Raw genomic sequence first — 26764 nt, forward strand, 5'->3', positions numbered from 1 at the left:
AAACGTTAATTTCATACGTGATCATTGACTTTTACTTATTAGTAAAGTCAGAAAATTGTTTTTTTGTATTACTGGACCTCTTGTATCAACAGAAACCTAGAACAACTTCTTTTCTTTTTTTTTTCTGTCTAGTTAAAGTCACGAATTTTACCCGTTGTATTAATAAAATCAAAATATTAATTTTTCATTTATCAAAATCACTGAATCACGTGTTAGTTTCATAGAAATAGTACAACTCCGTAGAAAGTCAAGTTTTTGTCACTGGAAAAAGACACCATTGCCACATCAGAAAATTTTTTTTAAAGAAAAGAAAATTCCAGCTTGATATCCATATTTTCAAGTATAAACAATTAACAAAACACCAACAAGGGTTGTGGTGGAGAAGTAAATACTCCTTTTACACCAACAATTACAGAAAATTTGATGCATGTTTAATTATGATAATTTTTAGAGGATATCGTCTTTGAATTTCTTAGCTTTCTGTTTACTCCATTTTCTGCTTCTTAACTCCATCACAATCTTGATTGAACAAACAACAGCCATAGTGGTCTCTGAGAAAAGAAAAGAAAAGAATCTGTCTATTTTGCTTTATCATTTACTCTTTTGAATCTTTTAGAAAGTGATTAAAAAAAAGATCACGTATAGAAAAAGTGAGGCCTTCACATAAAAAGAGAGTTTAATCTAATCTCAAGATTCTCTTTCTACTGAATTTTCATTCATATGCGAAAAGGCAAAAACCAGAAATCCTGTCCCTAGAACAAACCACTAATCCATTTGAAAAGAACAATTGAGTAATTAGCCACCAAAAACTGGAAATTTTCAATTCTGTCATGGTTTCCAAAGGATGGTTGTTTCTGCAATCATAGAAGTCACAACATAACGATCCATGTTTGAAGATGGCCTCCTATCCTCTAAGTATCCTTTTCCTGCCTGTATTGAAAAAATTAAGTTTACATATTAAAGTGGTGTAAAGATGACGTGTCATGACACATAGACTGGTCAAAGAGATATAACTGGCAAAGAGACACGAGTTGCAACAGATGCGAGCAGAGGCAAAGGAAGAGGCACGAGCGGTTATGTAAAAGACTCAGTGTTCGTGCTTATTTAGGTTCAAGAATTAAGGGGAATGAATCTGACATTACATGGGAGTATAGATACAGTATTTATTGAGCCTTAAATACTAAAAACGTTAGAGAATCTATATTAAATGCAATGATTATGTAACGTAGCATTTAATGTCTTTAATTGTCCATAATGGCCTTATTATGACAAAGGCAAAACGCATATCCCCAAAATAGCTATAAAAGGGAGAGAATGGGTCAATTGTAAGGGAGACGAAAAAACAATCTGAATATACTGGTTTACTTGCTTTCTTCTGATTATATCATTGCTAGTAAAATTACTCTCTTTCATATATACTTTTCATTATTAGTAACCCGAGTTCTTCTAAAATTAAAGCTTTGACCGAAATCTCATTTTTTGGTTAAACAAATTGGTTCTGTTACCGGAAATCTGATAATCTACCCTCTTTTAGCTTAACTTTCCTTGTTACATCAACCATGTCGAACAACAATGACAGCATTCAAGGAAACCAAGAAAACCAACAACTTCAGGGAAATCCACAGGGTAATCAAACCCCGGTCCCTTCTCCACGAGGCTCTCCTCGGCGATCTCGTGAAGGCTCTCCTGATGGATCTCATACAAATGAAAACGCTCAATTTGAAAATGTTGAAGCTATCGATGAAGCTTTGCAGAAACTAATTGTTGCACAGGTCAGTAAAGCTCTTGAGGCTTTTGCTAGCCAGTTACCTGTTGCATCACCCACACCCACTCCAAACAACAACACTTTGGAGAACCCTCGTTCCGGGCTTGTCAACTCAGGTAGCGGTGGAACCCCCAGCGAATCACAGGAGGGAGAACCAGGTAACTTAGTCAATTCTGATTTACAAAATTTAGTACTAACATTGTAAAAATAACTCAAGGAGCAAAGTGACCGCATAGAGCAAATACCTGGGGTGCCGCCCGTAATTAAAGGGATAGATACAGATAAATACTTGCAACAACCCTGGAAGCCAAGTGCTGCTCCCCTCCTGATTCCAAAGAAATTCAAAATGCCTGATATTCCAAAATACGATGGAACAACAGACCCATGAGACCACGTGACTGCATTCACAACAGGCGTAAAAGGCAACGACTTGACCAAGAAGGAGATTAAATCAGTATTAGTCAAAATAATCGGTGAAACACTCACCAAGGGTGCATTAACATGGTATTCCCTTTTACTCAAAAATTCTATAAATTCTTTTACTGAGCTTGTAGATTCTTTCATCCAAGCACACTCGAGAGCTCAAAAAGTCAAAAAAAGAATGGAAGATATTTTCAAGATCAAGCAAGGCGACTCAGAATTGCTTAGGGAGTTCGTGGACAGATTTCAACGTGAAAGAATGACATTACCACGTGTACCTGATAATTGGGCAGCTATAGCTTTCACAAGCAATTTGAATGAAAAGAGTTCAGAAGCTACTAGGCGACTCAAGGAAAGTCTACGTGAATTCTCAGCTACAACGTGGAATGACGTTTACAACAGGTATAACACGAAGCTAAGGATAGAAGAAGATACTATTCCACGATTCCAAAAAGAAGAAAAAGTAAGTTCGAGACGGGCGGAAACCAAAAAAATGTCCGGTAAAAACAGGTACGATCCATACATGGGACCTGCGGGAAAAAATTCACGATCAAAACAGGGCAGTCAAAGGTATGATCACAGATCAAGGAATAGAGAGTCAGGCTCTTCATCAAGATTTAGGAATGACCGAAACACCCATGAGTCACGAGATGATGATAGAAATTTGAAGGCGAGATTTGGCGGTTACAATTTCAATGTGAGCACTTCCGAGCTCGTAGCTGTTTTGAGAAGCATGGGTGACAAGGTACGATGTCCAAAAGAGATGAGATTGAATCCAAACACGCACAACCCTGATCATTAGTGTGAGTTTCATAATGATCACGGGCATAAAACAGCAGACTATAGATTTCTACAAAGTGAAGTTGATCATTTATTAAAATAAGGGTATCTCACCGAGTTATTCAGTGAGAAAGGTAAGCAAGCTTACATGAAGAATAGGCAAGAATCCCCTAAACCCCCTTCTCCAAAAAGGACCGTTAATGTTATAAGCGGGAGTGAAGACATCAATGGCGTAACGTACACTGTAGCTAATAAAATTTTCAAATTCACAATTACCCAAGGAAAACAGGTGCGACATGTATTAGAAGAAGATAACATTACATTTGATGATACTGATACGGATGGCGTATTATCTCTTCATAATGATGCCTTGGTAATATCTTTAATTGTACATGACACTAATGTGAAACGAGTTTTGATTGATCCAGGTAATTTCGTGAACATTATTTTGCTAAGAGTATTACGTGAGATGCAAGCTGAGGATAGATTAATACCAAAGGCACATACTTTATCTGGATTTGACAATTCTAGTGTTGTGACGAAAGGAGAGGTAACACTCACCACATTCGCAGAAGGAGTTGTCAAAGATACAAAGTTTCAAGTAGTAGATATGGAGATGACTTACAATATGATCCTTGGGAGACCATGGATCCATGAAATGGATGTTGTTCCTTCAACCTTGAATCAAATTATCAAATTTCCATCACCATTGGGAATATGTCAAATCCACGGGGATCAACTTACATCTAGGAGCATCAATTATGTAGTAGATTCAAGTACGAAAAAAGAAGAAAAATAGCAATCACAGAAGGCAGTTGAGGGCACCACAGCACAAACCTCAACAAAACAAGGGCGGACAGATGTGGATTCGAGGCCTGATACCGTTCAAGAACCAGAAGAACAGGAAAATATCAAAACAACAATTGAAGAAGTGGAGGCTGTGACGTTATTTGAACAATGGCCTGATAAGAAAGTCTACGTAGGGGCTAATCTAAGCCAAGGCATGAGAGGTAAGTTAATTGAATTTTTGAAAACTAACGTGGACTGTTTTGCTTGGTCCCACTCTGACATGACATGAATACCACCGGAGGTAATGACTCACAAATTGAATGAAGACCCAACGTACCCTCTGTAAGCACGTGATTTTTGCCCTATATGAGAATTACTCCCAAAAAATTCAAAAATAAAATAATTTTTCTTGGTGTGCAATTTTTGTGATATTTTGTGTAACTATTTGTATGTTTGTCTATGCATGTTTATTTGTTAAATTAATAAAAAATACAAAATATGTCGCATTTTGCATGTAGGATTTAATTCTACAATTGTTAATAATTAAATTTGTTTACAAAAATTAAAAATTACAAAAATAGGCATCTTTTGCATTTTTAGCATTTAATGTCCAAATGAACAATTTTATGCTTAATTATTACTTAATTGTGCGTTAATTGTTATTGGAAGTTAATTTGCGCTTTTATAACTTAATTTAGTTCTTAATAATAATTTAAGTACTTTTATAATTTAGTTTTAGAAAAATAAAAGAAGAAAAGAGAACAAAAATACAAAGAAAAATCGGATTGGGCCACTTCTTCAATTTCAAACCACAGGCCCAAATAATTGCCCAACTTTCCCCATGACCCGGTCAACTTCAAACCGGGTCGACCCGGTCCGCTCCATTAACCCAACACCCCTTCTTCATTTTTGTCCAACACAAAACAAAACCAAAAAAATAAAAAAATAAAAGGTGAATTATAACTATTAATAGTTTTATTTTTTGTTTTTTTTATATATAAAAAATCCGAAAATATTTTATTTTATTATTATTATTTTTTAAAAAAAATATAATAATTTCGGGAATGATTTTTAAAAAAAAATAAGAAAAAGGGAAGTACTGAATAAAAAAAAATATAAAAGTAAAAATAGGTGAAATTCTCTTCTTTTTTAAAAAAAAAAGTAAAAGAATGTAGAAAATTTAAAAAAAAATAAAAAGTTTTGTGGAAATTTTTTAAAAAATTTAAAAGTAAAAGAAGGTTGGAATTAAAAAATAAATATAAAGGTATCTGAAAATTTAAAAAAATTTAAAGTAATTGAAAGTAGCATTTTTGAAAGAAAAAGAAAAGATAGTGGTTTGTTTTTTAAAGAAAAGTTAAATAAAGTGAGATTCTCTTTTAAAAAAATAAAAAGTGGGATTTTAAATAAGATAAAGTAATTAAAGTTGGAATTTTAAAAATAAAAGTAAATAAAGGTGGGATTTCTTTTTCTAAAAAAATAAAAGCAATTTGTAAGTGGGATTTCTTTTAATTAAAAAAATAATAAAATAATAAAAAACAAATCTGAAAATTTCGAAAATTTTGCTATAAATAGAAGAGAAAATTTAGGAAGAAGGGTGGAAAAAAAGAGAGGAAAAACTAGATAGAGAGAAGAAAAAAAGAGGGGGCGGAGTGAGAAGTATACACCCGATATACATTCTGGATACACTGAATATACAGGGGCAGAATTCATTTTGGAGAGTTTTGAAGTTGAAAAAGAATAGTTACTGCTTCATTGCCTCGCTTAAGATCTGAAATAGTCAGAACCTTCCTGCCTTTTACTTCTTCTCTATACTTGGAGTCGTTTATAGTCTCCTGGGTTTTCTGCTATTCCTACTGTTACTGGTCTATTCCTGTGTTGCTGGACTGTCGTTGCTGTGCTGCATTGTTACTACTGTTGCTGCTTCTCATCTTCATCTTCTCTTGTTTTCCAATACCAGGTACACGAATGTAATACTAGTTATTGCAAGCTAAAAATGTGGAAGCATGAATACATATGAAGAATCGAATTTTGAAGTTTTAATTTCGCTTTTTCTCTGTTCCTTTTATTGATTGTATTTAGGCTATTTTATGTATTATTGAATAATAATTGGAATAAGAGAAAATAACATAAGTTAGTCTTTAATGAATCGGCTTGGCAAAACGGGTTAATTCACTAGCTATGAAGGTTCTAAGATTATCAACAGTAGGTTAATTGTGAACAAGTACTTAAATTTAGCTAAGGCATGAATTTGAACTAAATTTCGTGAATTAGGTATTAAGGCATGATTTGAGTTCAAACAAAATTAGAAGAACGTTTAAGTCTAATAAACTTTCTATTAAGCTTTAGTAATTATGGTTAAATCCAGTTTCAAATGGTTGTGAATAATTAGTTCCAATAGTTTTTTTTATATATAACAATGCGAACTTCAATCTAACTATATTTGATTCTTTTGAATATTAGTTGTCGAATTTTTATTTTTTTTATAATTTCGAATTTTTTTTAGTAAAATTCCTGTTCATCAATATTTGTATTAATATAGCAATTAGTATGCCATGCTTTCTTAAATAAAAAAAAAGCTCGTAATTAATTAGGATTTTCTTTATTTATTTTAGAGACTAATTTTAATAGAAAAGATGTAGTCGCTTTAGGATTTGTCCATTTAAAATAAATGAGATGAGCCTCGCCTAGTAAAATGTATAGATTGCGGGGCCCTCACAAATGTATGTGTTAATTACTTAGAACTCGGGATCGGCCGCTTAGCGAACTTCACGGCCTTTTCTCAAAATAACCCTGCGCTAGTCGCTTTAGGCGCGTATTTAATAATGTTATCTCCTTAAACTCGGGTGCACATTTATGTGACCCAAATCCAAATCTCAACGAAATCGAAATGTGTCTCTAATCACGGGTACATTGATTGTGACGTGGTCTGAGATGCATTTCCATGACATTGCAAATTCTTTTTAATAATGAATGAGACGAGCCTCGACAAACAAAAAATGCACAAGCTGCGGGGCCCTCTAAATGTATATATTAAAATACTTAGAATTCGAGGACAGGCCGTTTAGCGAATTTTACGGCCTTCCCCAAAATAACAAGACGCTAGTTGCTTTAGGCGCGCCTTTAATAATTTATTTTCCTTAACTCGGGTGCACATTTATGTGACCCAAATCCAAATCTCAACCGAGTCGAGATATGCCAAACAACTACGGGTGCATTGATGTAACGTGGTTCGAGATATGTTTCCACGACGTTGCAATTCTCGTAAAATAATAACAATAAGTAAGAAAGCGGTAAAAAGATAAAATTTTGCACATAAGTTCATATTTGTATAAAATCAGATAATCAAGCCGAATATAACAGTTGAGCGACCGTGCTAGAACCACGGAACTCGGGAATGCCTAACACCTTCTCCCGGGTTAACAGAATTCCTTATCCGGATTTCTGGTGCGCAGACTGTAATATGGAGTCATTCTTTTCCTCGATTCGGGATTAAAATTGGTGACTTGGGACACCCTAAATCTCCCAAGTGGCGAATCTGAAATAAATAAACAAATCCCGTTTCGATTGTCCTTTAATTGGAAAAACTCTCCTCCACCCCACGCGGGGACGGAAAAAGGAGGTGTGACAGCTCTGGCGACTCCGCTGGGGACGAAAGACCCAGAACCACTGGTTCAGGGTTAGAAATTCGAGCTTGAAATAATTGTTCTATTTGGCTTTATTTATTATCTGATATTCTTATATGTGATTCATGTGCAAAATGACGTGTGTTACCGCTTTGATATTATTTGACTGTATATATAAACTGCGCCGAAACCCTTCTCTTCTTACCTCTGGGGAGAAGCTCGCTGGTCGAGACTCCCTATTCTGTTAGTGTCATACCCAAGTAAAAAGAGGCTCGGATAAGTTACAAAGCCGGACGACCCCGCGGGTCCCCGGTACGTAGCCCCCTCCTCAACTCGAGTTGTCCGCTCGTGTAAGCCAGGTCTAGAACAAAGCCCAGTTTGAAGCTTAGTAAAACATAACTTCATGCCGGGTCCCTAGTAGGAAAGCACTTATTTGCATCACGTTGCATTTGACTTAGGGGGCTCAACACAGGGGTTGGGCCCGTCTAGGAATAGCAACCTGGAACAAAAAAAGACCATCATGTGGCATTTTATCTGTTATCGCATTAATTTGCCTCAAATTTGCATGTTGACCGGCAGGTGGTAACGAGAATTTTGAAAAATAAATAAATAAATAAATAAATAAATAAATAAAAAATGAAAAAAGGAATTTCAAAATTTCACGCTTAAAAGGCAGTGTCCAAATATTTTTGAAAAAACCGTGATAAATTTCTTACCCGAACTACGTCGGTTTGATTCCCACCGGATGTGGGATACGTAGGCAACCCTTGTCGGGTCCAACTCCCCGATTTTGTTTTACCAATAATTATATATATATACCCATGTATGTATATACACATATTATTTCTTTCAAAAAAAAATGTTTGGAGTCAAAATAAATAAAAAATAAAAAAAAATTCCTTGTCTAAAATCACCTTAATAAATTTGCAGAATGAGCACAAGTAGGAGTTCATCTGAGGCCATTATAAACAAAGTTCCTCAGGGCTTACGCATGTGGTGGAACGACTTGGGAGGATCAGGGCAAGATACAGTCAAAATATACTTGGGAAATTTTGTTGGATTGCTGGACATCGATCCACGAGGGGACGTTATCAGGGCTCTAATTTCATTTTTGGACTCCGCTCACAACGTATTTCACTTCTCAGATTTCGAACTCACCCCGACACTGGAGGAGTTGGCAGGATACATTGGATGTCCTAACATCCCTATGAAAGAGCAGTATCTCATTGCACCAAGGATCGTAACCATACACAAATTCCTGGACATCGTAAAGATCCGTAAAACGGTACATAACCCAGAGTTATCAAAAGGGTTTTGTAGTTTTGCATTTCTGTATGACAGGTACGGTCATTTGGGAGGGTACAACAACCCCGAGAATAAGATTTGCAGTGGGGAAAGCCGTTTGAAATGGGAATGGCATAGATGTATTGCTTTCATGATAGCCTTTCTAGGTTTTCTGGTGTTCCCTAGAAAGGATGGGAAAATTAACATACAAATCGCTGGGGTCGTCAGCACTTTGCTCAAGCAAGAAAACAGCACTCTAGCACCAATGATAATAGCAGATATTTTCCGCGCACTCACTATTTGCAAAACCGGAGGGGTTTTCTTCGAAGGATGTAACATACTACTGCAAATGTGGATGATAGAGCATCTATGTCATCGCCCTCAATTGCTGAAATATGGGTCATCACAAAAGACTTGTATAGAAGAGTTTCCCACCAGGATCGACGGTTTCAGATTGCCGGAAGGGGTCGCCGAATGGGTCACGCTACTGCGCTCTGTTTCAGCAAACCAGATAGAGTGGGCATTCGAGTGGCTACCCCTAGACGAGGTCATACACATGTCAGCCACCGAATCTTCTTTGTTGTTGATGGGTCTCCAAAGTATCCAGCCCTACGCACCATGTAGAGTGTTGAGACAGTTGGGACGATACCAAATAATCCCGAAGGAAGAAGATCTCAGTAGCCAGGTGGTCGAAATCGGACCAGGTGGGCAGTTCCCTGAAGCATTCGTTCGGAGGATCTGGAATGAATGTCAAACCCTGAAGTTAGATACTTGTGTACGAGATCGGGCCAAGGGCGAAGTGTCGCCAAAATACCTCTCGTGGTACAGAAGAGAGCTTGAACATCAGAGACCAACTAAGAAAGCTCACATCCAAGGCTTTGAGGAATCTTCACAGGTAGAGTGGGGCTGGTTAAAAAGGGAAGAAGGTTACCGGGCTGAAATCGGGAAGCTAAAGCAACAAGTCGAGAGGCTTATATTTGAGAACAACGTGCAAGTCGCCTTGGAGCAGGGCGAAAAGAACAAGCTAGCCCAAGAGAACCAGACACTAAAGGCCCGCCTACGCCAAGCCAGCAAAAGTAACATTGACCGACAGAAACGTCGCTCCGACGAAAGGTTGATAGCAAGTTTGAAAAATCAGGTCGTCCAAAGCCAAGAAGAATTAGAACAATCAGAAGCTCGCGTAGCAAGGATGAAGGTCAGATGGGCAAAATGCACAATGGCCCGGAGGCAGCGTCTGCAACAGGTCATAAGGGATTATAAAATGAGCATCGGGATATTAAGGGAAACGAACTCCACTCTACATGATCAGGTCATCAACCAAGCACGAGATGCCCAGGCCGACAGAAGACATTGTTACGATGCAATGGCCTGCATGGAAAGACAAATGGAGTTGTTCCAGGATCGACTTGTCGACAATGCTCAGGCACTGGGATTGAAGAACCGACAAATCAGGCAATTGTTCATTGAAAGGGACAACATTCGAGGAAGGATCGACGAAATTGGGCATTACATCTACATGAAATGCCTAGCATGTGAGCAAATACCTCGGAAGACCCTCCTTGTTTTCCATCATGGGCTGCGTCCACCGGATTATGAACGAGTTGAAGAGCTTGCAGAGGGACCTCACACCAAGGGCCGCGGAAAGGCCGAATGATGCCTCGCGGGCCCCTAAGTTGGAAAATTAATCTTTGGTCGAATCCCGTTTATTTGGCTTTGTAGCTGTCCCATATGTTGTTTTCTTTTCTTTCAGTCAAATCAATTTAAAAACTGTGGAGTCTGTACTGTTGCTATTCTTTTGTTTGAAGTAATTTGTAATATCAAATTTTGATGATGAAATTCAAACGGGTTAAGCAGTCTTCATCTATAATCGTACCTCCGAGTCCCGTATGTTTTTCCTTTACTGGGAAAGGACCAAATAGGAGGAACAATCAAGTGCTCGAGGCTTCATACTTCAACGCTCAAACACTTGGGGGACTACATAATATACACGGGCATGTGTATAAGGAAGGCAAAGAAGATCAAGCCCTCAAAAGTTCACTCATTGAAGGAAGTACAGAGCAAAGTCACGAGCTAAGGCCAAAGAAAAACCTTACCATAGTTAGGGTAAAGGCTATATACTGAAATGGGTTATAGATAAAAACCTCGTATTTATTTTTCTTTTTTAAATCTGTTACAAGAAAAATAGTTACGAGAAAGTTATAGATGTAATTTAAATACGTGTAAAGTGTTATTCAAAACTAGACAAAGTTCAAATAAAAACTTGTCAAAGTTATTTCAAAGAAACATGTGTATTCCTATTTCTTTTATCGTATGTTAACACCATTATAAAGTTGAGACGTCTTCTTCATTAAGTGTCGAATATAAAAGGGCCCTCTTTTATAAATTCATGATTAATGTAAATATTCATGAAGTTAATAGAAGCATTTTTAAAGAATAAAAATGCAAATTATTCTATAAGTCCTTAGAAATAAAGGCAAGAATAAACTAAATGGAAGTTCAAGACAATAACGAGAAAACTTCTTAATATTAAAGGTCCGGGGACTTGAATTTCCAAAACAAACCCTTAAATGAGACCAAGGGTTTTACCACAATATTTCCAAAAAAACACAAAGAAATTCAAATGACTTAGACTTATCACTAAGAAGATGTAGGAACTGAAGTAGGTGCATCAACAACAGCGGGCTCAACTGGGCTTGAAGGAGTTGGGATACCCGTACCAACTTCAACATTCACAGAAGCTTCGACCACGGGAGAAGGAAAATCTTGAGTTTGCTGAGCCTTCTCAATAGTTTCATTGCTTTTAGCTAACTCAGATTCCAAGTTAAAACTCTCTTGGCTAGCTTCAACTAGGGTATCACGGCGAGAATTCAAAAATGCCCAACTCACTTCAATGGCAGATTTATCCTCAAGGATTTCATAATCCCTTTCCTAGTCAGCAATTTCATTCTTTAATTTCTCATTTTCAGCCAAGACAGAAGTGTAAGAAGATTGAAGAGAGGCATGGGAACTTTCCAAGGCACAAACCTTATCAGAAGAAGCTCAGAGGTCTTCTTGTGCTTGAGTCAAATTCTGCACGAGCTCTCCAGCATAAGCCTCTTTCTCACCCAAGAGAGCCTTCAACTCTCTAATCTCTTCACTTGCCTTGGACAGTTGCTCGGAGAAAGAGTTTTCAAGACGAGCCTTTTCTTTATCCGCTTGACTTGAGGAAGCCTTTTCAACTGCCAACTTTGAAGTCAAGGCCCATACCTGCTGCTCCAAGGTACTCTTACTTTCTTCTAAGTACTCCACATCAATTTGAAGGCTTTCATACTGTTCTTTCCAATTGCACGCCTCTAATTGAGAATTATGCACTAATTGCTCTGAGAGGGCATCCCTTTTCATCATCTCCATGCCGATAAGATTGGCCTATAAAAAAAGAAAAGGAAGGGACATAAGTATCTCAAATATAGGAAAATTTTAAAGCACAACAAAGGAAAAAAGAGAAGGGGAATACCTTTAAAGAAACATGCACAATATCATTCATCAAAGTCAAGGAGCTATGGCTCTCTAGCTTGGCTCTTTCAATTGGTCCGATTAAGGTCTTTAGCCATACATCTGCTTGACCCAATTTCCTTAAGAGATTGCCCTTAGCAGGGACTTCAATGATCACTTGCCTCATAGCACCACTCCTACTTGAGGAGCCAACTTCAGCACGGTGAATGATTGGGGGAGGAATTGTTGAAGGAGGAACAGTGGAAGCAGGGACAGTGGAAGTAGTAAAGACAGTCTGGGAAGGAATGGAAACAGCCGAAATCAGCAAAGAAGGAGTTATAGATACACGAGTAGAAAAAGAAGCCAGAGGTGCTTCATCCAAAACTGGGCCTAAGCCTTCACCACCAAACCTGCTGATAAAAAGCTGCTCAACAGAGTCATGAGTAGTAGCGGGAGCAACATCATCGTCAAGAATCACTACCGGGGCTTCAATAGACTCGGTAAGGGGAATAGAACGGCGGGGGGATGCTTCTTCTTCATCATCAGAAATGATGCGTCTTCGAGCCCGTGGCCTTGTTATCAAATAGCCCCCGTCTTCCTCTTCTTCAGAGCCTTGGTTATTAACGACTTTTCTTTTCGATAAAGAATCCAAGATTATTTCTTGGGCCCTTTCCAAAGAGATACGAGAAGTCGTGACCGCCTCGGCAGTAACTCCTCGAATAGAAAATCTTGATAGAAAAAAGGATTGAAATTAGTTCAGAGAAATAAAAAAAATATATGTAAGTTAAAAGCTCTTACCATGAGTTTTTACTTTCCAACCAAATCATTGAGAAATGGTTTTCCAAGATCTACCATCCATTGGCGCAATCTTCAATAGCTTGTCTATCCAATCACGAAAATTGGGAACATCTTCTACAACTCCTATGGTTGCTGAAAAAGAAAGGCAAAATTAGATAAATCAACAAAATTGAAGAAAAAGGTACGATAAAGTTAGAAGACTCACGTGCAAAATTCCACTTCTCAGGGAAGGGAACGTTCTCATCACCCACTAAACCAACAGTGGGCGCAGCAACAAACCTGGCATACCAGCCACGGTCTTTGTCATCTTCAGGGATAACTAGAACTCTGCTCCTGGCTACTAGTGTAAAAATACCATTGCGAAAGAGTCTAAGGGAGTAAAGGTGAATTAGGTGCGGGAAAGTAAAAGGCACACTGGCTGTGTTGGTCAAATACCTCAAACAGGCGACAACCCTCCATATTATTGGGCCAATTTGACCCAAGCAAATATCAAAGAAATGGCAGAACTCGAGAATAACAGGATCGATAGCAGGTTTGAATCCTAAAGTGAAAGGGTACGTATAGACAAATGAAAATCCGGTTAAGTAGGAGGTAATTCTTTGATTCGGATTGGGAATAATGATAGGAAAGTCATAATCCCAATGGCAGTCTTTACAAACTAAAGAAATCAAACCTTCAGTAATTTGAGTAGGATAGATGTCAGCACGGTCTAAAGAAGATACTTGATTTCTAAGAGATTCTCTGTCATTGAAAAAAGATAATTCCGCAGGAACTATTTCTTCTACTAAAGGTTCACGAAGAGATTCAGAAAGTTCTTTACCCCTAGAAGAAGATCTTTGTGAAAGAGAACCCCTAGTTCTAGAAGAGGGGCCAGAACTAGGCGAAGGAAGAGAAGAACCACGCAAGGATGAAGATCCCAAATTACGAAGCCTACCTCATCTTCTGCTCCTACTGGGGACATCAGGGAAGTTATCAACTATGGGAATCCTTCTAGGGTTAGAGTTTGATGAAGACATGATGATACGATGAAGAAGCAAAAAGAGATTTGAGAAAATGGGATGTTCAAAAAACTTTATGTGGTAAAGACAAAGAAGGAAGTTATATTTATACTGATAAGCAACTGCCAAAGGAAAAGGTACAATGATGGAAGGACCATAATAATGATAATTGACGCTGCGTGAATAGTGAAACCATGAAAAAGCCTTAAAAAGAGCTGCAAAACTGCAGAACTAATGAAAAAATGACACGTGTAAAGAGTATTAAATGGAAGGGACAATTAAAGTATCGATTCTGTCATAGCAATATTGGTGACAAAAATCCTCATTTTTAATGAAATTCACTTCCCAAATATTCAATCGATGAATAAATGGCAAGTGGGGGGACTATCTGTATTGGGAAAAATTGAGTTTACATATTAAAGTGGTGTAAAGATGACGTGTCATGACACATAGACTGGTCAAAGAGATACAACTGGCAAAGAGGCACGAGTTGCAACAGATGCGAGCAGAGGCAAAGGAAGAGGCACGAGCAGTTATGTAAAAGACTCAGCGCTCGTGCTTATTTAAGTCCAAGAATTAAGGGGAATGAATCAGACATTACATGAGAGTATAGATACAGTATTTATTGAGCCTTAAATACTAAAAACGTTAGAGAATCTGTATTAAATGCAATGATTATGTAACGTAGCATTTAATGTCTTTAATTGTCTATAATGGCCTTATTATGACAAAGGCAAAACGCATATCCCCAAAATAGCTATAAAAAGGGGAGAGTGGGTCAATTGTAAGGGAGACGAAGAAACAATATGAATATACTGGTTTACTTTCTTTCTTCTGATTATATCATTGCTAGTAAAATTACTCTCTTTCATATATACTTTTGATTATCAGTAACTCGAGTTCTTCTAAAATCAAAGTTTTGACCGAAATCTCAATTTTATTGTTGAACACTGCCTTCTCTTTTTCCCTTCCAATCCTAATCGACGCTCCACGGTCCGCTACTCCCTATGGAAAAGTAAACACAATGCTTTACTTTGATAAGTCCAAAATAAAAATCGTCCTGAGAAACCAAAAGGGAAATAGAGCTAAAAGTGTTACTTACAGATTTGAAGGTGTTGATGTCAGCTGTTTCATGCTCTCCAGTAAGACGACGCTCGTTGCCTTCGCCACAAGCAACAATGTGTTCCTTGTGCCTTTTTCCAAGCTTCTCAATGGCTTTCTTTATTACTCGTAGCCCTTCTTCAGCCCTCATGGACTTGGTACTGATCACAACAGAAATATTACGTCAAGCCAAACTCTTATTCATTGAATATGTATTTTCCTTGATAAACTATGTTCTTTTTACCACATATTGTGAGGGCAACTTTTCATACATTAGGGAGCAAAATGTACCTGTAATTTGTATGAGCAGCAGCACCGTTGGGATCACCCTGTCACGAGACTGTAAGCACGTGATTTTTGCTCCACGAACAATCACTCCAAAAGAAATCAAAAATAATAAATGGCACCGCGGTACAATTTTCACGTGACATGTGCTGGTAGTCATTTGTGTTTCTGTCCATTTTTTTTATTGAGTCTCAACAAACAAAATACAAAATATGTATGTCTTGGTAATTAAACCATAATTCGGTCATTAAAAGAAAATTCACAAAATATGCATCTTTTATTCTAGGATGTGATTTAACCTATTTAAATATTTTAATATGTGTGTGATAAATGTGTTAAGTGTTAATTAATGGGTGTTTTAAATTTCGTTTTATTTTTAATTGTGTTTAAAATTAGAAAACAAAAGAATTAATGCAAATTGTTTAGAAATCGGAGTGGGCCTATTTATTCTGAATTTTGAGGCCCAAAATTAATTGCATCTGACCCAGTCCAAACCAGGCCTGCTCAGGCAAATCCCCCCAAACGACGTCGTATAAAGGCGTTTGATCTGAGCTGTCCGTCCAGGCCAATCCAACGGCCCAGGACCCCCTTTCAGCAACCCGTTTCCAAACCCGACCCAGTAACCGGTTCAACCCAACCCATCACTTAAACCAAACGACCCTGTTTCTATACCAAACGACCCCGTCTCGTCCATCACCAGTAGATCCAAGCCGTTGAGATCACTTGATCTAACGGCCCTGATCTATCTCCCCCTTCCGTATATAAACCCTCCATCACACCCCACGCCCCCTATCCAAACACCCCCCGGTTCCATCGTCCCCAAGAGCCCAACCCTAACGTCCCAAACCCTAGCCGCCCCCCTTTACCTTCCCCGTAAAGCCGGCGGCAAGGACGCCGGTGACCACCCCCTTAACACCCCTGATGCATCTCACCACCCCAAACCCAAATCTACTACCCCCTAGCCTCGAATCACCCTCCATCATCTCGAATCTTGATTTGAAGATTCGAGACCAAACCCCGATCTACACCAAACCAACCCAAACTCACACTGGACAACCCCCTGACCTCCCTCGTGACCAAACCAAGCTTGGTTTGGTCCGAATCTACCCACAAATCCTAAAATCTCAAATCTGAGGATCCAAACCCTAGAACACAAGAACCTGGGGAATTCGGCCAGTTTTAATAGGGGTTTGAGGTCTAATAGACCTTAATCAAGGTGTTCTCGGTTGAGAACACCCCGATTAAAGTTTTTTCGACCTCAAATGGTCAAATCTAATTCAGACATGGGTCAGCTATGGTTGAACATTTTCAGTAAGTTTTCTTTTTCTTTTCAGTTTTGTTTAAGTATTGTCCGAATTTGTTAAGCATGTTTTGTTGTAGTTGTTTGGTGTTTCTGATATTTTTTCAATTTTCTTCCGTCTTTGTAAAGACCTTTTATTTGGTCACTTATTCTTCTGTGTATATGTGAATACGTCCTGTGATATATATGCTCGATGAGATTAGTCATCGCATAAATAATTCATATGGCCTCCCAATATTGTGCAAAGTTGTCTGAAGTTATTCAGGACCCCGTACGTGTTGTTTATTTAATCGACTTGTTATACCTGGTTATAATTAGTATAGTCGACCTGATAAACGTCGTCGATTAATTTTCTATGACTGAATGATCAAATGGATTAACAACTTCACATGACTGATCGAACCCTGTCATTGACTGAATGCCCGACATTGTTTGAAATTAGTTTGTTTGCATTGCAAAACAACTGAAAAGATTCAGTCCAGGGCAGCTCTGAATTTGAACTTTCATGAGTTCAAAAATGCCCTACTGTTGCAAAGGGTTAATATAGTAATAACCAGGGTTTTAACAAGGGTAATTTGGGTGTAAAAAGAGCAGAAATAATTAGTTTAAATGAGCTGACAAATAGGGTACTGGATTAGGATTAAAATAATGTAATAGTGGGGAGCCAAACTTGTTAGCATGGGGCTGATTGAATAAAAAAGGGCTGCCCATGCTTTTGGGCAGAAAATACAGGCTAAATGCCTGTCGAATGGATGGGCATGGGGGAATACTTTTAGTTTTAAAAGAAGTTATGGGCAGAAAGGAGAAAAAGGGGTTCAAGGCAGCTTAGTGCTTGCCATTTCTGCCTATAAATGGGACTGTTTCAGAACATAAAAGGGGCTGGACTTTTAGTCTTCAGAAAACAGAAAGAAACATAAAGAATTTTTCAGAATATTGTAACCAAACACTATCTGAAAACTGCTTAGGAGTTCCAGTTGGCCAAGCTGTGTTTGCTAATTGTTGTTGGTTATTTGCCGAGCTATTTGTGATTGTTGAACTGTTAGTGTTGTTACATTGAATACTCTGGTTTTTTCTGCTGGGTCACCATTCTGTTTCTGGGACTGCTTGTTTGTTGCTCGGCAACTTGTGAACTTCATCATTGTGGCTGGTTGTTTGTTGTTGTGTTGTTGCTGTTTATCTGCTGCTGCTGTATTCGCTGCATATGACTCAACTGACCATTCTCCTTCTTCTTTTACCTTGCTATACCAGGTACACGATTAATAGTGTCAATGTAACTTGAAAGCTGAGCATGAATATAAAAGAGAAGAGCTGAAGATGTTTATTTCATACATAGACTGTTATATTAAACCTTATGTAATGTACAATAGTTTGCAGTTTTGTTTGGATACTGAAGGTAGCTTGCACGCCTAGTAGATATCAATGTATGGTGATTGAATGTTAGTTTGTATATGTATGCTGTTAGATAAAAGTATTCCCAATGCAGTAGGTTGTATCTTAGACTTAGTCTAATTGTGTAGCATATTCTTTAATACATGCCAAGCATGAAAACTATCCATTACTAGTTAGGTTCATTTCCTTTTGATAAACTGCCTTATTATAAGTGATAAACCACACCTTTAGAACAAAGAACACAAGTTTATGGTCTCAACCTCATGAAGGTCGAGCCCAAGTTAAAACGGACCAAGCAGGCCTCGTCGGAAAATCAGTGGCCCAAGCATGGCCAATCCCGCACAAAACTGGGTTTGGGCCCATGAGATTCGATCGCTTGTCCGTGGGGCGCAACCTTGTTTCTGATTTTTTAAAGCATTCTGAATCCTGCTATAAATGACCTGCAAGCATATAATTAACTAGGACTATCTCTGCTTTCAATCAGTAGAGACAAACGCGACAAGAAACGTAGTTGCTATAGGATATCCTTTTAAAATAAAGACGAGATGAGCCTCGACAAATAAAAAATGCACAAGCTGCGGGGCCCTCGTTAAATGTATATATCGAAGCATTTAGTTTCCAGGACGGGTCGTTTAGCAAATCTCACGGCCCTCCCAGAATAATAACGCGATAGTCTCTTTAAGCACGTATTTAATAATGTTATCTCCTTAAACTCGGGTGCACATTTATGTGACCCAAATCCAAATCTCAACGGAATCGAAATGTGTCTCTAACCACGGGTACATTGATTGTGGCGTGGTCTGAGATGCATTTCCATGACGTTGCAAATTCTTTTCATAAGGAATGAGACGAGCCTCGACAAACAAAGATGTACAAAGTGCGGGGCTCTCTAAATGTATATATATTAAAAATACTTAGAATTCGGGACATGCCGTTTAGCGAATTTCATGGCTTTTCCCCAAAATAACAATACGCTAGTTGCTTTAAGCGCGCCTTTAATAATTTATTTTCCTTAACTCGGGTGCACATTTATGTGACCCAAATCCAAATCTCAACCGAGTCGAGATATGTCAACAATCACGTGTACATTGATGTAACGTGATTCGAGGTATGTTTTCACGACGTTGCAATTCCTTGTAAAAAATAATAATAATAATTATGAAAGCGGTAAAAAGTTAAAATTTGCACATAAGTTCATATTTGTATAAAATCAGATAATCAAGCCGAATATAACAGTTGAGCGACCGTGCTAGAACCACGGAACTCGGGAATGCCTAACACCTTCTCCCGGGTTAACAGAATTCCTTATCCGGATTTCTGGTACGCAAACTGTAATATGGAGTCATTCTTTTCCTCGATTCGGGATTAAAATTGGTGACTTGGGACACCCTAAAACCTCCCAAGTGGCGACTCTGAAATAAATAAACCAATCCCGTTTTGATTGTCCTTTAATTGGAAAAAACTCCCTTGCGCCCCCTTTCGGGTGCGGAAAAAGGAGGTGTGACAGCTCTGGCGACTCTGCTGGGGAATTCAAAAAACCCAGAACCACTGGTTCAGGGTTAGAATTCGAGCTTAGAATAATTGTTATTATTTGGCTTTATTTTATTATCCGATTTTATTATATGTTTTAACCTAAATGTGCAAAATGATGTTTTTTACCGCTTTGATATTATTTGAACTATATATATAAACTGTGCCGAAACCCCTCTCTTCTCTCTCTTGAGGAGTGCACGCTGGTCGTGGCTTCTTTCTGTTAGCATCATACACCAAAATAGAACGAGGATTCGGAGGAGTTGCAAAACCGGATGGCCTTTTGGTTACCGGTACACAGCTCCCATCCTCGGCTCGAGTTGTCCGCTCGGGTAAGCCAGGTCTAGAACAAATACCCAAGTTTTAAACTTAGCATAACAAAGCCTCATGCTGGATCCCTAGTAGGAACGCTTATTTGCATCATGTGAATTTGACTTAGGGGACTCAACACAGGGGTTGGGTCCGTCTAGGACTAGCAAACTAAAATGAAAGACCATCCTGCTACATCCTGTTTGCTTTATGCATTTACTTGTTTCAAACTTGCATGCTGACCGACTTTTGAATATCGGGAATGTTGTGAAAAAGAAGAAGAAAAAAAAGAGAGGAAGTAACGGTTAGGGAATTAATTATTTTCGAAAAAACCAATACCCAAAAGCGGTTGAAACTCTGCCGAAATTTTGAGAAAATAAACAAAATGTGTCTTATCAATTTGTTTTATTAAAAAGCCAAAGAAAATAGAAAAGAAAAAAAATGGATTTTGTTTCATTTTGAACAGATAAGGAAAAATAGTTTATCATGAGAAATATGGTTTCCAAAATTTGGTTTATATTTTCCGCCCGAACTACGTCAGTTTGATTCTCGCAGGGTGTGAGATATGTAGGCAACCCCCATCGGGTCCAACTTACTTTTTCAAAAATGGGTACAGTCCAAAAGAACAAAAGTTTTGAAATAGTCAAGGTGACATCATGCTTTTCAGAAACAACCAAATTTCGTTTTTCTAGGAAAGAGGTGTGTCAATTTGGTATTTGAGTCAAATAAGTCTGGATCTTTGCTTAATCATCCCCAATAAACATGCAGAATGAGCATAAGTCCAAGTTTGCCACTAACAGTTAGGAGCTAAATCCCTCTGGAGGTGCGATTATGGTAGGAGGATTTGGAAAAGTCAGAGCAAGACAAGATCAAACTGCACCTGGGAGGTCTGGCTAATCTGTTGAATGTTAGGCCCCGATGCGACATCATAAAGGCTTTGGTTACATTTTGGGACCCGGCCCACAACGTATTCTGCTTTTCGGATTTTGAACTCACCCCAACCTTAGAAGAAGTGGCAGGTTACATGGACGTCACTGAAGGCTTGAGACACAAATACCTGATCGCTCCAAGAGCTGTGAATTCACACAAATTCATGGATCTGTTGAAGATAATCAAGGGAGTCCCATACGCTGAACTGGATAGAGGTTTTTCTACCCTGAAATTCATATACCAGAGGTACGGGCACATAGGAGGATTCAATGATCCGGAAAGTGGTGTCTGCAGTAGAGGAAATCTAGCAAAGTGGAATGAGCATAGGCGGTTCGCTTTCATGGTGGCATTCTTGGGCATTGTGGTGTTTCCCCGAAAAGATAGAAATATCGATCTTAAGGTGGCAGGAATCATCAAAGTCTTGATTACCAACGATAAAAGCATCTTTTCTCCTATGATAGTGTCGGAAATATACCGAGCCCTCACAGCTTGTAAGGTCGGGGCAGATTTCTTCGAAGGGTGCAACTTGTTATTACAGATGTGGATGATCGAACACTTGTGTCGCCATCCTCAGTATATGCGCTACATGTCTACAAACGGAAACTGCATCGAAGGTTATCACCTGAGGGTTTCAGGTTGCCGATTACCAGAAGGGTTTGAAGAATGGATATCCTATCTCCGTGCCATCACTGCAGAACAAATAAATTGGACTTTAGGTTGGCTTCCTGTGGAAGAAATTGTATACATGCCGGCCACTGGTCCTCACTTCCTTTTAATGGGACTCAGAGGTATTCAGCCTTATGCCCCTTACAGGGTGATGAGGCAATTGGGAAGGTGTCAAGTGGTGCACCCGGACGAAGATCTCAGCACTTATGCAGTCGAGGTCAGCAGTGACGGCCAATTTCCTGAAAAGACAGTTCGTTGCATATGGGGTGAATGCCAGTACCTGACGGAAAATACTCGGGTAGGCGATGTATCTAGAGGTGAAGTTCCGCCGGCCTATCTTGCTTGGCATAATAAGAAGAACATTGCAGAGCAGCGGCCAACCAAACGGCCTCACCTCCAAGATTTTGTTGAGTCATCACAAGAACAATGGGGCTGGCTCGCAAAAGAGGAAGGTTACCGAGCTGAAATCGGGAAGCTAAAGCGACAAGTTGAAAGGCTTGTATTTGAAAACAACGTGCAAATCACCTCGGAGCAGGCTGAAAGAAACAAGCTAGCCCAAGAGAACCAGACCCTGAAGGCCCGCCTTCGCCAAGCTAGTAAGAGTAACATTGACCGGCAGAAGCGTCGCTCCGACGAAAGATTGATAGCGAGTTTGAGAAATCAGGTCATCCAAAGCCAAGAAGAATTAGAACAATCAGAAACTTGCATAGCAAGGATGAAGGTCAAATGGGCATAAGGTACAATGGCCCGGAGGCAGCGTCTGCAACAGGTCATAAGGGATTATGAAATGAGCATCGGGATATTAAGGGAAACGAACTCCACTCTACATGATCGGATCATCAAACAAGCACGAGACGCTCAGGCTGACAGAAGACGTTGTTACGATGCAATGGCCTGCATGGAGAGACAAATGGAGTTGTTCCAGGATCAACTTGCTGACAATGCTCGGGCACTGGGACTAAAGAACCAACAAATCGGGCAATTGTTCATTGAAAGGAACAACATTCGAGGAAGGATCGACGAAATTGGGCATTACATCTACATGAAATGCCTAGCATGTGAGCAAATACCACGGAAGACCCTCCTTGTTTCCATCATGGGCTGCGTCCACCGGATCATGAATGAATTGAGAAGCTTGCAGAGAGACCTTACACCTAGGGCCGCGAAAGGGCCGAATGATGCCTCGTGGGCCCCTAAGTTGGAAAATTAATCTTTGGTCAAAGTCCTGTTTATTTGGCTTTGTTGTTTTCCCATGTGTTGTTTTCTTTTTCTTTAATAAAATAAGGTTAAGAACTTTGGAGTCTTTACTATTGCTATTCTTGGCTTAAGTCTGTAATAGCAAAATTTTGATAATGAAATTAAGTGATTCCAGAAGAATTTTTATGTGTCTTTACTTTGTAGCAGAACTACGCCTGGTCTGATTCGCGCGGGGACGTGATACGTAGGCAATCCCCATAAGATTCGACCGCTTTTAATAAAGAAAGAAAAGAAAATACAAAAATAAAATAAAATACTGGGTTTCCCAAAGTACTTTTAAAGAGGACGAATGAGCAAGCCGGGATGACGCATGTTGTTTGAAGCAAAGCATGTAGAAACGGTTAACTGCCTAGGAGCATTGCATCCTCTATGTGTTATGATCAAATCTGTTAAGCTCTAACGCTAACAAAGTTTGTTGTTGTCTGAATCCAGACAGTTAGTTGTTAAAGAATTCTGGCAACACACCCTTACCAAACCAGATCCAAAGGACCAGTAGCAACAAGCATGACTACTTCAGAGAATAGTAACGAGGAAGAAAGGCCGATGAGCCAATTGTTAAAAGAAGCGATGGAAAAGATTGAAAGGATGGGACTAGAGATGAATGCAATGCAGCTAGCTTTAGCCAAAGCACAAAAGAGCCCTGAGCCACTGGGGAACATGCCGGAATACCCTCACTCCGGTCCTTCAACATGCCTCTCGAATCCCCGTTATCATCAGGAAAGAAGCCCACATGATTCCCAAGCTCCACCACCCCATCAACCTCTCCCAACACCAAATATTCCCACTTTTGTGGGACCTACATCAGCCACCCTGCAAAGAACGACCAGTGAGCCATTGTTTCAGGCTCACGATATGCAATACTATCCCCCTGAGCCCACATTCCATGCCCCCGAACCACAGGCCTACAATCCGCACTTGGAGGTACCGGCAGAGATTGAAAAGCCGGTTAAAGCCCCTGAACAAGATGAGGTATTGAGGAAGTTCAAAAGCCTGGAGCAGTCCTTCAGAAACCTGCACGGATTGGGCAACCAAGTCAGCGTGGCTTACAAAGATCTATGCCCTTTCCCCGATGTCCAACTCCCGGCTGGTTTCAAAATGCCTAAGTTTGATTTGTATGAAGGGCACGGTGATCCCATGGCACATTTTCCGGGATTCTGTAGCAAAATGAGAGGGGCAGGCGGCAAGGATGAGCTGCTGATAGCTTATTTCGGCCAAAGTCTGAGCGGATCTACACTAGAATGGTATACCAGGCAGGATTCCAGTAGATGGTACACTTGGGATGATCTGGCGCAGGCTTTCGCAGGTCATTTCCAATACAATCTCGAGATAGTCCCTGACCCTCTCACATTGTTGAGGACCGGGAAGAAGCCCGGGGAAAGTTTTCCCGAGTACGGGTTCCGCTGGAGAGAGCAAGCGGCCAGAGTCGATCCTCCCATGAGAGGGGGAGAGATGGTGGACTACTTCTTGCAAACATTGGATCCAACCTACTTTGGTCACTTGGTGACGACAGTTGGAAAATCCTTCAACGAGGTAGTGAAGATAGGGGTCATGATAGAAGAAGGCCTGAGGTCTGACAAAATCTTGAATTATTCGGCACTCAAGGCCACGACCCAGGCTATTCAGAGCGACACGGGAGGTGCGCTGGGAAGAAGAAAGAAAGAAGAAATTGTCACGGTCGAGGCAGGCAGTTGGTCCAGGGCTGGCAAGCCACACTACAACCAACCCAGACCTCACAGGACAAACTACCCATACAACCCACCGCAACATTGCTATCCGCCTCAAGAACCACATTGCTCCGTACACCAGGCCCAGACATACACTCAGCCTTCGGTTCGCCCATAATGGCGCGCGCCGGCTCCCCAGAACACCTATACACCACCACAAAACACCTATCCTCTACTAGGGGCATATAGAAACCCTCCAGGGGCAGGCTTTCGGGGAAATCCAGCTGCTAGGAATGACAGGCTGCGGAAGCAGAGAACTTTCACTGAGCTGGGAGAAACCTACACCGTTTTGTTCCACAAATTGAGGCAATTGGGTTTGGTTAGTCCGGTCGAGACTCGAGGACCAAATCCCCCGCCCCAAAACTTGGACCAATTAATAAGCTGTGAGTACTGCTCAGGGATGTTGGGGCATGATACCGAAAAGTGTTGGAAATTAAGGCATGCCATACAGGATCTTATTGACACCAATAAGATCGAGATCCAGACACCGGAAGCTCCTAACATCAACCAGAACCCACTGCCAGCGCACCACGAGACTCACATGATTGAGTTGGTGTATGAGGGAGGAGAGTTGAGAAAACCTTCACAGACAGTTATGATGATCCAGGCCGCCCCAAAAGAAGGATCAACCAGTGGGGGAACGAGGGTACAATCGCAGGGAGAAGGCGTCAAGCCAGTAGTGATATTGGGAAAGAGCCCGTCCGCCAGAAAAAGCAAACCCGAGCTAAACAAGTTGGTAATATCAGGGACTCCACCCACACCCGCAGTTGTGTTGAAGGGGGTATACAGAGAACTCGTCACCATAAAGCCTATAGTCCAGCTACCTATGATTGATAGCAAGGTCGTGCCTTGGAAATATGAGAAGGCAGTAGTGATGTACAAGGGAGAACAAGTGGAAGAGGTTAGTTGTGAAGCGCAAGGGCTGACTCGATCAGGATGGTGTTTCGCTCCGGTAGAGTTGAGAAGAACCAACCCAGCTGCGACCAAGAAACCTGTATCCGAAGAAGAGGCTGAGGAGTTCTTGAGAAAGATGAAAATGCAGGACTACTCCGTGGTCGAACAGCTGAGGAAAACACCGGCCCATATCTCGCTGCTGTCATTACTAATCCATTCTGAGGAGCATCGCCGGGCCCTGATGAAGATATTGAACGAAGCTCATGTGCCCAACGAGATTTCTGTAAACCACCTGGAAACCATTGCCAATAAAATTTTCGAGTTGAACAGGGTAACATTCTCAGATGATGATCTGCCGATGGAAGGTACGGAGCATAATAAAGCTCTCTACCTAACTGTCAAATGTGAAAACTCAGTAGTCACTCGGGTATTGGTGGACAACGGTTCAAGCGCCAATATTTGTCCATTATCCACCCTAAGCCAGTTAAAGATCGACCACGGAAGGATCCGCAAGAATAACATCTGCGTCCGAGGGTTTGACGGAAACGGAACAGCCACTGTGGGGGATGTCGTGCTTGAATTGACCATCGGTCCAGTCTTGTTCACCATGGAGTTCTAGGTGTTGGATGCCACAGTATCTTATAACCTTCTGTTAGGACGACCATGGATTCATGCAGCCAAAGCAGTTCCCTCCACCCTACATCAGATGGTGAAGTTCGAGTGGGATAGGCAGGAGGTCGTACTACATGGCGAGGACACGGCGTGCGCCATGGGTGGCGCCATTGCGCCCTTCATAGAGACCGATGATGACAAAGGTCCTTGGGTCTACCAGATTTTCGATACAGGGTCGGCGAACAAAATTGCTGAAGGAGAAATCATCCCGCACCCTAGGGTAGCTGCCGCGACAGTCATGATGGTCTCAGAAATGCTGGGTAATGGATTTGTGCCGGGAAAGGGCCTGGGAGTCGAGCTTCAGGGGATTATCCAACCTGTCTCCCTGCCTAAAAATCTGGAAACTTTCGGATTAGGGTTCAAACCAACCGCAGCAGATGTAAAACAAGCACGGAAAATGAAGAAGAAAGTCTGGTATCTTCCCAAACCCATGCCACGTCTCTCAAGATCTTTTGTCAGAGCAAGCGCCAAAGGTCCACCGGTCCCAATGATTCTAGGACCATTGATTGGTATGGATGGGGACCTGAATCAGAGTTTCGAGAGGCTATTCGCTGATGTCAGTATGGTAGAAGCTGGAGAAGGTTCCAGCAGAGCAGAGATACAGTTTGTGGGGCCTGAGGCCAAAACCAACAATTGGACAGTTACTCCTCTTCCTGTCCGAGGGGAGTCTTGGTAGTAGGCTTTGATTTATGTTTTGTTTGTTTTGTTTTGTTCGGATTATTCCAGGGTGTAATCCAAATTTTACTTTTGTTTTGTAAAAGTGTGAACCCTTTTATCCC

General features: G+C 40.3%; 1 pseudogene; it reads right to left on the reverse strand.

Moving 5' to 3' along the window:
• Positions 1 to 828: 828 nt before the first annotated feature.
• LOC104217095 (glutamine synthetase cytosolic isozyme-like) overlaps positions 829 to 26764 on the reverse strand; it is a 40797-nt pseudogene continuing 14861 nt past the window's right edge.

This window comes from Nicotiana sylvestris, chromosome 10 (genome assembly GCF_000393655.2).
Source record: "Nicotiana sylvestris chromosome 10, ASM39365v2, whole genome shotgun sequence".
NCBI classification, from domain to species: Eukaryota; Viridiplantae; Streptophyta; class Magnoliopsida; order Solanales; family Solanaceae; genus Nicotiana; species Nicotiana sylvestris.